A 15161-nucleotide genomic window follows, 5' to 3' on the forward strand; every position below is an offset into this window, starting at 1 on the left:
TATTGTATTATTCAAATTCAAATAAAAGGAACAAGCACTTGAGTTTCTCATTAGGAGCAAGAGCTAGGCAAACTCCACCAAAAGGTTAGGAGAATGAAATCTTGCTTTATGTGACTCACAGGAAGGAGACTGGAAATAGTTAAGTGAAAGGAAGTGCAGACATAAATTCAATTATCATGCACAAAACATGCAAATGATTTAAGCACTGCATCTGAAACTCTAGTTTATATTCATTAATCTCAGGTTGCACTTTTGAAGGAGAAAGACATGCTAATTGGGTCCAGATTAATGCACTCCCAAACCTCTCCAATTTGTTTTTAGGTGAGGGTTAAATGAGATGGATTAAAATAAACACAGCTGCTCCTCTGCCTCCACTTCCCACCCCCCACTCCACCTCGACCTCCACCCCCAGCTGCTTCACCTCCCCAGCCTCACTCCAAACCCAGCTGCCTGACCTCCACACTCCTCTTTAGGAATTCAAAAACCTGAACATTTTCCTTCTGAGGATTCACTGGAAGAATACGCTTGTCTCTTAGTCTTTTCCATACTACCCCTTTTCCCATAAGCCACTAAATTCCAGAAAGAGAATCAATCACATATTTAGTCCTGTGGGTGCCTAACCAAAGCAGCAAGGGTGTGCCCAGATGGGCAAGCAGCCTTGCATGTCCATGGACAGCAGTTCTTTACATGTTTGGGTCTTAGTCCTTGAACCAGGGAGTACTGAATGGAGGTTTCAAAAGCCTCCTGGCACCTGTGTGTTTGAGGCCAGAGTTGCAGCAGGCTGGCCTGGGTGATCCTGTGACTCATTATTTATGTGGGGAACTAAGGAAACAAGAGCATACTTGGGCTTTAGGGTTGCTACTCCTCCTCTGTGACTCCCTTGGCCAGCAGACACTGGCCTAAAGCAGGAGACACTGAAAGTTTCTTTGGAAAAGATCCCAAATTTTCCCTCTCCCTCCTCCCCAGCAAGATTGTCCTTTGAAGCAGAACGTTATTTATTTCAGATATGAGTTTGGGACATCAAGAAATAACATGTTTTAGGGAGAATGTTATCTTGTGAATAATGGCAGTTTCGAAAATAGTAAAAAAAATTTTTTTTGGACCTGATCTTTAGAAAACCAGAACAAGGGACAAAGAACTATGGGCTGCTGCTGGGAACAGAGACAAGCACAAAGGTAGACGGAAGGGTTCCTCCCTGAAAGAACAGCCCATCAAGGAGTTAAACCAGGCACCAAAAAAAAAAAAAGGAGAGAGACCTTCAAACTAATTTCACACTGAAAGTGATGTTTAATTTGAATCAAGCTCTTCCCAAAGGGAAAGGTTAGTCTCATCACTGGGCTCATAGCCTCCTCCCCGCTTCTCCTTCTGTATGAATTGAAAATTCAGATTGACCATTCATCATGATGTGACACGTTCTTTTTTTCTTGGTCCAAAAATCAAATAAAAGCCTCGGACCACATCTGAGAACCCGTTGGCTGGCCAATCCTCCCCACCTACGTGTGCAACAGAGAGAAGACGAGTACAAGGGCACATATACACACGGAGACAGATTACCGGACATGCACTCACACAGATACACACAGCTATTAACAGTTGCGGGCTCAGCAGCCCCAGTGGACTGCTGCATATTTGCAAATGTAAAATTAGTCACAGTAAATAACAACAAGGACCAGACTGAGAGCAAATCTGTCAACAGCCTGACAAATGCTCTGAGCGCTCTTGAGTTGGGAAGGACACTTAGGATAGTCATCACTCCTAAAAGAGAAAAGGATTATACGCTACCCAAACCCTAAGTACAAGCTAAAGATATTCACCTCATGAAACCATTCCTCAACTAGCCCCTTGGCACTTGCTGGAATTATTCGCAGCACGAGCTCCACTTTCTCATTTTCTGCTGACTCCATGTGGGTAATTCCTTCCTCATGATTAAAAGTGAGCTTGGCAGATCCTTCAAAGCGTGGTTTGAGGTGTGGTGGGGCTCCGAGTGCCTCCTTTGTCTAAGGCAGGTTGCTAATAATGCATCAGTGCCTGGACAGGCAGGCCAGGGGAATATTCAGGTACCTAAAATAATTTTTAAAGGTAAACTTTAGAGCTATCTTTATATAAACATGTTTTTATAATAAAACATGCAGCTGACAGATGAAATGAACTGTTTACCTTAGAAAAGAATAGGTAGGCTTTTCTCTTCCCAGTATTCACTCCGGCCTTTCTGAATGTCATCCTGAAGCGATCCTGCCTCCTTCGACTTATCCGACATCTGAGGCTGCGAGATAACCCTGGTAGCACTGGCCTCCTTCTCTGGCCCTTCATTATTAGCCTCCTGGTGGGTGAGATAGAATACAGTGAATGTAATAATCGTACTTCACACAACAGGCTCGCTCTCTCTTTTAAATGGAAAATCCCCTTATTACAAAACAAGGGGTGTTCTTTTTCTTCTACCTTTAAGTAGGACTGCCACATTCATTGCTTTTTACAAAAACGCAGCTGCTTTTTAAGCTACAGATAAATAGAATCTGCTAGGCAGATTCGATGCAGTCTGAATGCATTATTTTCTAAGACGCTTTGGCGAGGGGCTTTTTATTATAAACTGGAATGAACAAGGAAAGTCCCTTTCTCTTCTAATTATGAATGTGTTTTGTTCCCTACTATTAACCTACAATGTCAGATTGATCTTCTTCCTTCTCTGCCGTCAGTTTGATAAATCAACTTTTTTTTTTTTTCTGGAAAATTAGAGGGCTGATGATTAAGTCTTCATGGACTCCAATGACAAAAATAAAAATGGCACAAGAGAGAAATGAATGCAAATGCTGTGACCATAAATAAAGACAATGAAGTGGCCCTCTGATGTCCAAGGTAACGAGTCCTGTTTGGGCACTGAGAGTTAAGATGCAAGGGATTTACTTGTCAATTTCATTTTCATTAACTTAATTTTAGTAAAATTAAGGCTTTCTAGGCATTTTCATAAAGTTGACCTTATATTTATTCACCTAAAAAGAGAGAAGGTAGAATAAAGACTGAATAAAACAGTACCATTTCTGTACAGAGTGCCCAGACCTCTGGTGTTTGTTGTGTCCTTGCTCATAAAGTATAATTGTCAGTAATTTTACCAGTTCTCCCTTCACTTCTGGAAGCAATGCAAAGAGGAATTAAAACAGATAAGGAAACACTGTGATAAAGGGTATTCAATTTGAATTTCTGCTGGCCTCACTCTAAATCCAAAGATAAACACAGAAAAATAGTGAGCTCCTAATAATATCAAAAGACGATCTAGAAATTCTATTCACCTAGGTGTTGGTTTAATTTTGATCCCAATGTTGATATTTCTGACTATAATATTACAGTAGGCCATGGCGGTTATGCTCTATGTCTATATGGATATATTGCCTCGCCAAGGAAAGGAAATCCCACAGGGCATCAGTGGGGTTCCAATTAAGTAATAATAAGTATTGCTGAATCTCAACAATAAGGGGAGATTGCCTCTGTATCACAGAAGGACAGATAGGGGCCCACCGCTCAGTCTACAGATCTAAAGCTGAGGCTGCCATTTCCCTTCCTTCAGCAGTAATGGAAGGATGAACTGTGTGCAGCGGATCATTTCAGAACAATCTATTCTTGTTTGTTTATATTATTTTGAGTTTATTTGCAATAAAGGTGATAGTGGGACTCGGAGGGTCCTTGTGCAAAACAGAAAGGGTTTCATGAAAAAACTCTGAACTGGGATCACATGCATATTCCAGAGACCTCAGAGAGAGAAAAGGATCTTGAAATTATATTTCCGTCTAAGGCTTTACTGCCTTTCCTGTGTAGTTCTGTTTGAAATTTTTTCAAGAGGGTTATTTATCTCAAGTGAGATGCAGATCAAAATTTCAGAACACCCACTCTAGGAAGAAATAGATTTGCTGTGAATAGTAGTGACAGAGCTTTGAGATTCCACCACTGGGCTTAGATTTGAATTAGTTTTCTGTCTGATATGTCGAGGACACAGGCGGCCCCGTCAGGTCACTGGCCTTAGCATCAGAGAGCAGACAGAGCTGAGGCAACACAAACCCAGCTTGCCCAGAATAAATAGCCAAGCCCCTTCACCAGGAGACAAAAGGAAGTATATCAGGCATCCCTTAAGAGTGAAATCTAATCCTTATGCATCAATATCTTCATTGAGCTAAGGCCATAATAACAAGCCTGCTTTGGTAATCAAGAATGCATATTTTTATAATATGGAAATGGGAAGCAGACAGAAGAAGAAAAAGGATCCTAGTTGTATATGTGAAGGAATTTAGTTTTTTAGATATCCTGGTTTAGAAACATTATATTTGCGGAAGTAGGTTTTGCCAGATTACTCACAAAAATACTTTTCAACTTCTGTGTTCTGCATCCATTCTTTCATCTTGGTTAATCATTAATCAGATGAAAGACAGATTAGACAGGGCTGAATGTGAGCTTTTGAGGACAGCATAGAATCATCATATTCTGTAGTATTATTTAAGGTGATAAACATTACTTTATGTGGCAATAATATAAGCCACTAGCCAGAATGCTCGGTCTTTATTAAACTTCCAAAATAATGCTATACGTAGCTCTACTGAAAACAACTCTATGAGGATGCAAGGAAGAATGGTGTCTTGCTGAAGACACAGTGGGAGAGAGTGCTTTACTATTTTGGCCTCATTTCATTCTTTCTTTGAGAAAAGAATAGGAGAAGTAAAAGCAAAGAAGAAGCAAGGAGGTAGTGGAGGAGAAGAAAAAAAGAGAGAAAATGTCAAAAAGTCGCTGAGTTCAGTAAATGAATTACTTCTTTCCATTCCATATAAAAATAATTCTCTTTATACATTACCCCTGCCACTTATAAGCAAACTCAGTTTTAAGTGTTTTAAATCTCACTTTCAGCCCCTGTAAATTGAAGATGGTTATACCTGTCTTATGGGGCTCCTATGAAGATTGAGGGAGGTTACATGAGTTACTGATGGTAACTGGTAACTGATGGTAACATCTACCTGGTAGATGGCAGTCAATAAGGAGCAATTATTACTATTCATGGCACTGTTAACTAGACTACTCATTCCTCTTGTGCCTCGTCACCTGGAGGCTCCTGACAAGTTCCCATACCATTCCCCAATCTCTAAGAACCCCACCAAAGCAAAATAACTCATTATAAATGGAACCCGGCACCACCTCACTCCTTTCTTCCGGCAGATTCAGATCAGTTTACACTTTCAGTGAAGTGCTGAATACTGGTTTTGGAGTTTTTGCCTTCTGACCCCAAATTCAAATTATTGTGCATTCCACACACATAACTGCACACACTGAATTTCAAATGACAAAATAGCAACTTCAAGAAAACACCATATCCTTAAACATACTTTGTAAATTACCTTTTAACTTTCATTAACATCATTATTTCCATTTTCTAAAATGGTAAAGTTAAGCCATATATGAAGATGAACTTTTTCTTTCAAGAAAAATACATGCATCACTATGAATTTTAAAAAATATCTGCTCTTTATCCTCTTCCCTCTAAATCTATTTTCTGAATAGGATTATTTGAAATTATCTCATTTTTATAAAGCCAAGTATCTTGTGATGATCAAACTTGACAATTACTGTACAAATACACACTCTTGGAGGAACAACTTCAAAAAGGTGTCCTCCTCCTGGTGGCTGTTTGCCCGTGACAAGAGAGGCAGCAGAAAGAGAGTTCAAGCTCCACTGACCACAGGAGCTTTCAGCCAAGATTCTAATCACTGCTGAAGAAGGCAGTACAAAGGAGATGGATGGGAGCAACAAAATGTGTCGAATTTGGTGTTTCCTACAAATAAGAAAACATTGACATCTCCCCCACATCACATTCAGCACAGAGATGCTCTAAATATGAAAAGTAAGACAAGCTTCTTAACTCCTTGTCAAGGCTTCCTGACATCCAACACTTTGGTGAGGTCATGAAACGTGTCCCCAGCTTCTGTTTTCTGTTCTCCTTCAGGGAACACAGTGAAAAATGGGACTGCCCAGCTGCCTTTTAGCAAGTCACACTTGGATGACTCCCATCCTTACTCAGGGAGTGCATTCATAGCATTTGGACTCACAGAAGAAAAACCAAAGTCAATTCAACACAAAAGAAATTCACGTATTTTTGCTTCTTTAATATTCTATAGAGTGCCTGTTGTATAGTTAAGTTGGAAAGTTTTATATAATGAAGATTACTGAGGTAAAAACTGAGATGTAAGACGGAGATGAAATCTACAAGCTAATTAAATTCAATAAGGGTTACTGAAGAGACATTATGCCCACTAAGCTCCCCCATGCTCATATTTTGTTTTTGAAAGGGAAATAAATGGAGAGTTGGCATGGTTGTAGATTCCACACAGTGATCTTTTTGCAAAACCTGAGGAGGGGAAAAAAAGATGAAATGCATGGATTTCTATGCTGAATGGAAGCCAGAGCCGAGATGCAAAGAATAGATAAGTTAGAGATTCGGGGGAACTAAATTTGAAGTCAGCCAGTAAGACGGATTGAACCTTATTACCTCTAGTCACTGAGAAATTCCCGAGACAGTTGGATGCAATTTGAAAAGGTCAGAAAAATATTTCCTGCACAGCATTACTGCTTCATGGTTTAAGGGTGTACATTTGTGAGATGTCAGCTCTAATCATTTTTATTGACTTTGCTTTCCAGAGACAGACAGACAGTCTGGGAGGCAAGACTAGTAGATAAGAGAATGGCAATCTTATAAATGAAAATCTCTCTTACTCTGTTCTCTTACTTGTGACTGTGAACAATCCGAAATCTTGCCCGTTCAAGGGGAAATTACACCAACTGCACTGAGGAATGATGAATGGAAAGGAAATCGAGGACAGTATCACTATAGCTCTAGAAATGCTGTATTAGTAGTAATTGCTATTTATGTAGCCTCTATTACATGCTAAGCATTGTGAAAGGTAGATGATACTGCGCTTTAATCCAAGTGTGAATATTTAAAATGAAACACCTTAAAATACACCAGAGTTAATTAACTGTAAGCATTTACTTTGAGGGCTGGCTTCATGAAACAGAGAAAGCACAGGATGAAAATTCAATAAAAAATTAAATCCCAAGGATGACAATTAAAACATATACTCAAGATATTATTTTAATAAAGTCTCTGTTGTGACTAAAGTCATTCTACAGACAACAAAAAAATATTTTTCTTTTTACTTTAAATGTGACTTGCATTTGATAAAAACTTTGTAAGCAAATGCATTTGTGGATTTTGGGGGTTTTTTTGGGGGGGGGGTGCACTGCAATTAGAAGTCACTGCTGACTTTTCAAACCAGAATGGCATGATCTATTCTAACCTTCTTTTGGAGGAGGAAATGGCAACCCACTCCAGTATTCTTGCCTGGAGAATCCCGTGGATGGAGGAGCCTGGTGGGCTACAGTCCACGGGGTCGCAAAGAGTCGGACACAACCAAGTGACTTCACTCACTCATTCTAACCCTGCAATGGTTTAATTAACATTTGACTTCTCTGTATGGGAACAGAGGCAAGCACAAACCTATTTCCTCTTCTCCCATTTTGCGAGCAAGTGAGATGTCCAATGACCTTGAGACCTGACTGCATGCTTTCATAAGATGATCTGGCTCCATGAATATGACCTGGCAGCTCACTACTGAGGGAGCTTTTCGAGCAGCAAGATGGCTTTTCCTCTAGAAGACTTTTATTCTAAGCAATCCCACACCTCATGAGATTCAGGAATTTCAAACTGTACCCTGTAATCAACAAGACCACTCATACTAGCAACACTAGAAGTTTTCATAACCTCAGGTACGGAAAAGATAAGTGAAAAAGACAGCTCATTAGCTGGATAGCTGAATTCTTGGCAGTGAGTGTAAAAATATTGAGCAAGTGACTTTTTTTCTATATTACTGAATATTTGGCATTGGTTAATACAAGCAATAACATTTAATAGGCTTCAAACAATTTTTCAACTTGTCCAAAATCTTAGATTTAACCGTGAAAAAAGTTTTGCCAAAAGCTTTCGATGGTATAAAGACTTCCAGTGAATCACTGGCATTCCAGAGGATTCCAGTGAATCATTTAAAGCTTAAGCCTGTCCACATCTTCATTTCACAGGAAATGTATTACTAGTGACAAAAGTACCCAGTGTGTGCATCTTTGAATTTCAGCTATCTGAGTTCTCCATAAGGAAAAAAACTGAATCTTTCACATTGCTATTAATACCAATAATGATTATAATGATCATAAAAATCCTAAAAGTATCATTTACAAGTAAGAATAGTGATAAAAATAGAAGTAACAATCATTGAGGATGTCTGAGCTGCAGGCACCATGAAAATATGTCATCTCATTTAATCCTCACTTTCCACTTAAAACAATAAGTGTGGGTTTTTTTCCTCCCATATTATCCATGTTGGTTTCCCAGGTGGAACAGTGGTGAAGTATTTATCTGTCAATGCAGGAGACACAAGAGATGTGGGTTCAGTCCCTGGGTCAGGAGATTCCCTGGAGAAGGGAATGGCTACCCACCCCAGTATTCTTGCCTAGAAAATTTCATGGACAGAGGAGCCTGGGGAGCTCTAGTCTATGGGGTGGCAAAGAGTTGGACATGACTGAATGACTAACACACACACAAACACACACACACACGCACTGTGCCAGGATGTATCTTACTTTTATATTATCCATGGGGAAAATTAGGCCAAGAAACTCATCTAGGTCAGATGACTCTAAGGTATAGGGGAAGCAAATCCAGTTTCTCTGATTCTAGGCCCTATCATTTCAAAATCATGTTAACCCAGTTGTGTTACTCTTCTCAGATCATACAGCATTTCTGGAGCATGTTGAGCTGATCTCACTGCTCAGATAGACGGAGTAAAGCCCACCAAATATTTGCTTCAAGTCCACCAACCACAGCCACCTTCTAGAGCTGTGTGCATGCATGCTCAGTCACTTCAGTCACGTCTGACTCTGTGCGACCCTATGGACTGTAGCCCACCAGGCTTCTCTGTCCATGGGATTCTCCAGGCAAGAATACTGGAGTGGGTCGCCAGGCCCTCTTCCAGGGGATCTTCCCAACCCAGTATCTCTTATGCTCCTTCATTGGCAGGCTGATTCTTTACCACTAGTGACACCTGAGAAGCCCCTCTAGAGCTACTACAGGCTAACAGTTGTTGATAGATCTCCTTTCTGTCCTCATGGAATTTAGTTCTCGTAGGGAATAATACACTCAAAGCAGCCTCCTTAATCAAATTGCATGGTTCACCTATACCTCATAAATTTGGAGCCTAATTGTACGCAAACTGCTTTTCTATTTGAACTACCTTGAATTATGTTCAGAGAAGAGCAAGAAGAGAAAGTTTTTTTCTCAGCTGGGGCTGCATTAAGATTGAATACGTTAGCTCAAGGGATCCTTCTCTAAACACAACTTTAAAAGGGAAAATGTGTAGCTATTTTGTTATTGTCACTGACAGATAAATGGAATGAAAGGAAAATAATGATAGGTCACCAGGGTTTAGCACATAAACTACTGCAGGTCTTTTATTTCAACAGAATGTACCAAACACAGCCAGGTTTCAACAAAATGTTATTTTACCTTTAACTGACAATCATTTATTCTAACCAATTTACCAAACATATCCCTAGCAATGATTCTTCCTGTTTGGAAAGAGGTGATGACAGTTATGTGTTGAAATGCTGGTTGGTAGTCCCAGAACAGATCGCCCAAGTGTCTGTCTTCATCTGCCTTTTGGAGGCTGCCTCTGAGCCCTTCCTCTCTGGGGGAGAGTCTAGCTTACTTGTCAGGCCCCCTTCCAGAGGGAGACCTTTCTTCCAAGGCCAAAAGTGAACTTTCCTACTGACAAAGCTATCTTAGAGTTCAAGAGGTATTAGAATGAATCAAGAGGAGAAAGAGCAGCAGCTGGGCTGTACTTCTTGCAGGATGAAGACACTATTGAGGTCTAAAAGTGAAAGCATTTAAAAAAGAGAAATGAAATGGGGTGCAGCTATCAAAGGTAGAGACAGTAATAGGTGCAAAAGAGACAGCTCACAAAATGAGCTGAAATCTGGACTGTGACTCCCCCAGCGCTTCTGAATCCTTTCTTTACTTATACACAGAGCAAGGCGGAGAACAATGCAGAGGAGTGGGAAATGGGGACCTTTTCTTTGCATCCCTGAAGTGCTTGGGAACAAAACAAGTCCATTTCCTAAACAAAGAAAAAATGTAAAGTTGTAATACAAAAAACTTTAAAAATAAAGTTTTAGTATCTCATATTGAGGAATCAGTTTTTAAGACTTGGCTATCTTCAAAAGAAGATGCCTGCAAAAAGGTTTTTAAAGACAGGTTAATTGACTGACTTCTAGGTTTTTTTTTTTCCTCCAAAATTGTAACCTACTTTCTAAATTGAAACTTCATTAAAAAAAATCTCTGCAACAACAACAACAACAACAAAAAAACCTGGAAGAAAACATCAAGCTAGCTCATTATATGAAATCCTCTCTCACCTTATTCTCCCTGTAAGCACAAACTCAGTTTCAGGCATTAATATCATTACAATTAAATTTCTAGAAATGACACTAAGGAATGCTGACATACAATTAAAATATGATACTCATAGTAATGGAAGCAGTTAGCACACCTCAGCCGTGGTGGAAAATGAAAACAGCCTTTCCTTTCTGCTCTCTGGATCAAACGGTACTTTAGTGATTTCTGAAAGCCTATTACTAGATTTTTATTTTAATTATTCTTCCCACATTTCAATGTCACAGTGTTAAATGTTTTGTGTACCTGGCTGTTCTCAAGAGGATTTTGGCAGCCTGATAACTTAAATGTTATCCCAGTCCATTGCCTTTGAATTATAGAAGTCTCTAGAGCATATTCTTTCCTACCCTGGGAGATAGTATGGCTTAAATTTTTCTGAATAATTTTCAAAATCAAATTTGAAAGTTTTCATGAGAGATGATCCTCCCTGGTGGGTGATATGAAGCACAACCTAAGGGGAAAACATGAAAATAATTAGCATAAAACATATTAGCATATAGATGCCTTTGAAATAATAAACAGCACAAAACCAAAATGTTTATCCCCAAAAGAAAGTTACAAAAAAGGATGAAATTATTGTACACTTCTCGCATGACAACCCCAGCCTGAAAGCTGAACAGGATATTCCCATTCTGTGAATGATGAAATGACCAGGGCAATAGAGAAATAAGCCCCAAACCAGTGCTCCTTGGCTCATTATCACAGCCTCAGTATTCTCTATTTGCTCTTCACCCCAGGTCCCTCATTCTCTTTTAAACAGAAAAAATTAACAGGAAAACATATATCTTCCATTTATTTCCTCTAAGAGCCATCACCAAGTAGACAGAGCTAATATTCTCTTTTTCCTATTTTTTCCCTCCTGTAGCTAATATTATCTCTTCCCCAAGATGGCATAAGAAATGCCAGGCCTGTTCATTTCAATTACCAGGAGGACTCAGGGGCCAGCAGGACAGGGCTTTGTATTTGTTAACAGTGGGCCATGAACACCACTGATTCTTTTTATACTTTGAATTGGTACAGCCTCTCAAGGTAGTAAGAAAGCATGCTGTGTTGTGAGAGAAAGAATATGGTCTTTAGAGTCAATCCTCATTTAAAAATCTGATCTGGGTAAACTTGGGAAAGCACATTAAACACACTTTTTCAGTTTTCTCATTATAAAATAGTGATAGTGTGGTCTACTTTTCTGGATTGTTGTGTGTCAATCAGAGGTTATACAGGTGTCCTCTGATTTTTGAAAGTTTAGGCCAATTCACTTTTATGAAAGACCTATATTAGTATCTGTTTTAGAAATCCTAAGGGGATTTTTGCTCTTATGGAGAAGGGAGAAAAGCAAAAAGAGTATTCGCTGTTTGCAGTGAGCTGTTCTAGAGGCAGCGTATTCCTGCACTGAGATCAGTCCCGCCCAGTTCCTTCCCTCCGCTCTGTCTCTGTGTCCAGGCTCCGTACCTCTGAACCTTGTCTGTGAGCATCTGTGTTTTATCTCAATTTATTCTGTGCATCAGTTACAAAGATGTGTCCCAGGTAACTGCTTCTTTGTTTATGCCATAAGATGCTCCACTTTTTGGATAGCAGTGGTTGGTTTTTCCACTGGTTACCTATTGATGTGAGAGTTGAACTATAAAGAAAGCTGAGCACTGAAGAATTGATGCTTTTGAACGTGGTGTTGGAGAAGACTCTTGAGAATCCATTGGACTGCAAGGAGACCCAACCAGTCCATCCTAAAGGAAATCAGTCTTGAATATTCATTGGAAGGACTCATGTTGAAGCTGAAACGCCAATACTTTGGCCACCTGATGCAAAGAACTGACTCATTTGAAAAGTCCCTGATGCTGGGAATGATTGAAGGTGGGAAGAGAAGGGGACAACAGAGGATGAGATGGTTAGATGGCATCACTGACTCCATGGACATGAGTTTGAGTAAGTTCTGGGAGCTGGTGCCAGGGAAGCCTGGCATACTGCAGTCCATGGGGTCGCAAAGAGTCAGTCGGACACGACTGAGTGACTGAACAGAACTGTATATATAAGCTGGAATATAATAGGTGCTCATTAAAGGTAGTTCAACTTACTTTCCTCAGCAACTTAGGTGACAACTCAATAATTTAGGGTTTCTGGGATTTGCTAAGCCTACTTTTCAACCACACTTCCCCAATCCTACTTGGCTGATATGTGGGTGAACATATGGTTGAAAGACATTGATTAAGATGAGATACTAAAGAAGTATGTTTTGTCTTGGATCCCTGGTGGCAGGGGATTATGAAGGTGACAGTATAAATTGCACTGGAAATAGTAAAGGCAAGAAAATAAAGATCGTACAGATAAATTTCATCTCACAAAGCCAAGTGTGTGTGTTTAAATTTAACTTTGCAGCAACTGACAAATATTTTCTATAATTCAAAGGAAGTCAAGATTTGTCAACTACATCTTAAATTATCTGACACAGGTGAATTCCCTGAACAAGTTCCATGCTGGGATGTCAAAACATAGCCGATGTCCCCATATTTGGACACTATCTACATTATTTCAATTCTTATAATATTTTGTTACTTTTAATGACTCTCAATTAAGCATTTAGAACTTTAGGAAAGGTTCTTTTGCCCATAATACCATTTGATTTTCTCAATTTGTTTTCAACTTTGAACTTTTAATGGATGCTAATTACTTAACCTGGTCTCTCAGAATATAAAACAGCAAAGGAAGCATTCATTACAAAGTACTGAATTCTGCAGAGATTTGAAATTCCAACTTGGCTTATGTCATTTTCATTATCTTTTTGCAGAGCGTTGGTCTTGAAACTATCCTTTGTTATCAATGCCTGCTTCTAAGTCAACAGTTACACTTTCAGTTAAAAAAAAAATTACCCATCAATTTCTTCAACGTTTATATTGCTTTATTAAGACACAGCACACTGCTGACCATAGTAATGAGATTGAGAGTGAGGGAACTAGAAAGAAAACCCTTCATATGTATGTTTTGTTAACAAATATGCTACCTACTTGAGTCTGTAATAAACATTTTGCTGAGTAAGTTTTGGTTGATTGGTATGAACACAGAGCAATGGTCCTGTTTAAACTCACCTTATGTGCCATAAGTCTTGAGACAGACCCCATCTGCATGACATTCCACTTAATCCTCATCTTTTCTATTTGCTCAGGCTTAGTAGAGGCCTGGTTTATTGCCCTTTAGAGCCAGTTTAAAAAAGAAAATGTTTAGAAAGCCACAGCCCAGTGAATAAACCGAAAGCTAGTGTTTCTGTGGCTCTCGGGATTTGAAAATATTTTGATTGCCTGTGTGCCTTCTGAGAATGGCTCCTGTGGCTATAAAGGGAAAGGGCCTGTTTCACAAATCAAATAAAAACACATGTATACAACAGGTATTCTAAACACTCTACCAGTCATACGATAAGGTAAAACATGTTCTCTTCTGAAATCCAAAAAGGATTTGAGAGTCTACCGATTTCTTCCGATAAGGATATTTTGACTTGTTACAGGGTCTGGTTTTAAAGCTAATGACGTGTATACGTGTTTGTTCTAGCATCATTTTCAGAGGTGAGTAGCAGAGAATGAGCAGCCCTCTATTTCTGCAGATTGTAATATCTTTTTCCCCTTCAGTTGACGTTCCCAAATCATTCTATCACTATTCCTCCAAAGTTTCTGCTTTCAGAACTTAGAGTCAGTTAGAGTTTGATCAAATAAATGTAAACCTTTCGAGTCAACCTCCACTGGTTGTTTTTAATATTCAGTTAGTAGAATTTTCTTCATTTGCTCTGTATAGGATCAAAATATTTTTTCTTCACTCTCACAACAACAAAATAGTCAAAGTCACAAAAATTTACTCTGGCATTAACATTTCCTTGATTAAAACCATAGGTGTGAAAAGACTAAATCTTTATCATCAAATATATAAATCAGTTCAGTTCAGTCACTCAGTTGTGTCCAACTCTTTGCGACCCCATGAATCGCAGCACGCCAGGCCTCCCTGTCCATCACCAACTCCTGGAATCTACCCAAACCCACGTCCATCGAGTCGATGATGCCATCCAGCCATCTCATCGTCTGTCATCCTCTTCTCCTTCTGCCCCCAATCCTTCCCAGCATCAGGGTCTTTTTCAATGAGTCAACTCTTCACATGAGGTGGCCAAAGTATTGGAGTTTCAGCTTCAACATCAGTCCTTCCAATGAACACCCAGGACTGATCTCCTTTAGGATGGACTGGTTGGATCTCCTTGCAGTCCAAGGGACTCTCAAGAGTCTTCTCCAGCACCACAGTTCAAAAGCATCAATTCTTCAGCGCTCAGCTTTCTTCACCATCCAACTCTCACATCCATACATGACTACTGGAAAAACTATAGACTAGACGGACCTTTGTTGGCAAAGTAATGTCTTTGCTTTTAAATATGCTATCCAGGTTGGTCATAACTGTCCATATATACACAAATATTCTCAGTGATAAGGAAAAATAAGTTAACAAAAATATTGATGTTCTTCTATGATACAAGCACTTGGAGGATGAAGAAGGCATCCAAATTTGGGATGTATGATAGAAAAAGAACAATAGTTAGTTGGTCATAATAATGATTGAAGTGTATCTCCTTCATTTCTCCTAAGCCAACCTCTCCCATTTCCCACTTCCTCTT

The 15161-nt window shown here is 39.4% G+C and overlaps 1 long non-coding RNA gene across 1 annotated transcript in view; it reads right to left on the reverse strand.

The window, feature by feature from the left end:
• Positions 1–15161, reverse strand: part of LOC129649340 (uncharacterized) — an 80020-nt gene that overhangs the window by 2379 nt on the left and 62480 nt on the right. The window contains exons 9-10 of the long non-coding RNA XR_008713096.1: positions 2158–2320; positions 1815–2061 (exon numbers count right to left, since the gene is read on the reverse strand). This is a non-coding gene — a long non-coding RNA (uncharacterized LOC129649340). The remainder of the gene's footprint in view (positions 1–1814; positions 2062–2157; positions 2321–15161) is intronic.

This window comes from Bubalus kerabau, chromosome 1 (genome assembly GCF_029407905.1).
Source record: "Bubalus kerabau isolate K-KA32 ecotype Philippines breed swamp buffalo chromosome 1, PCC_UOA_SB_1v2, whole genome shotgun sequence".
NCBI lineage: Eukaryota > Metazoa > Chordata > Mammalia > Artiodactyla > Bovidae > Bubalus > Bubalus kerabau.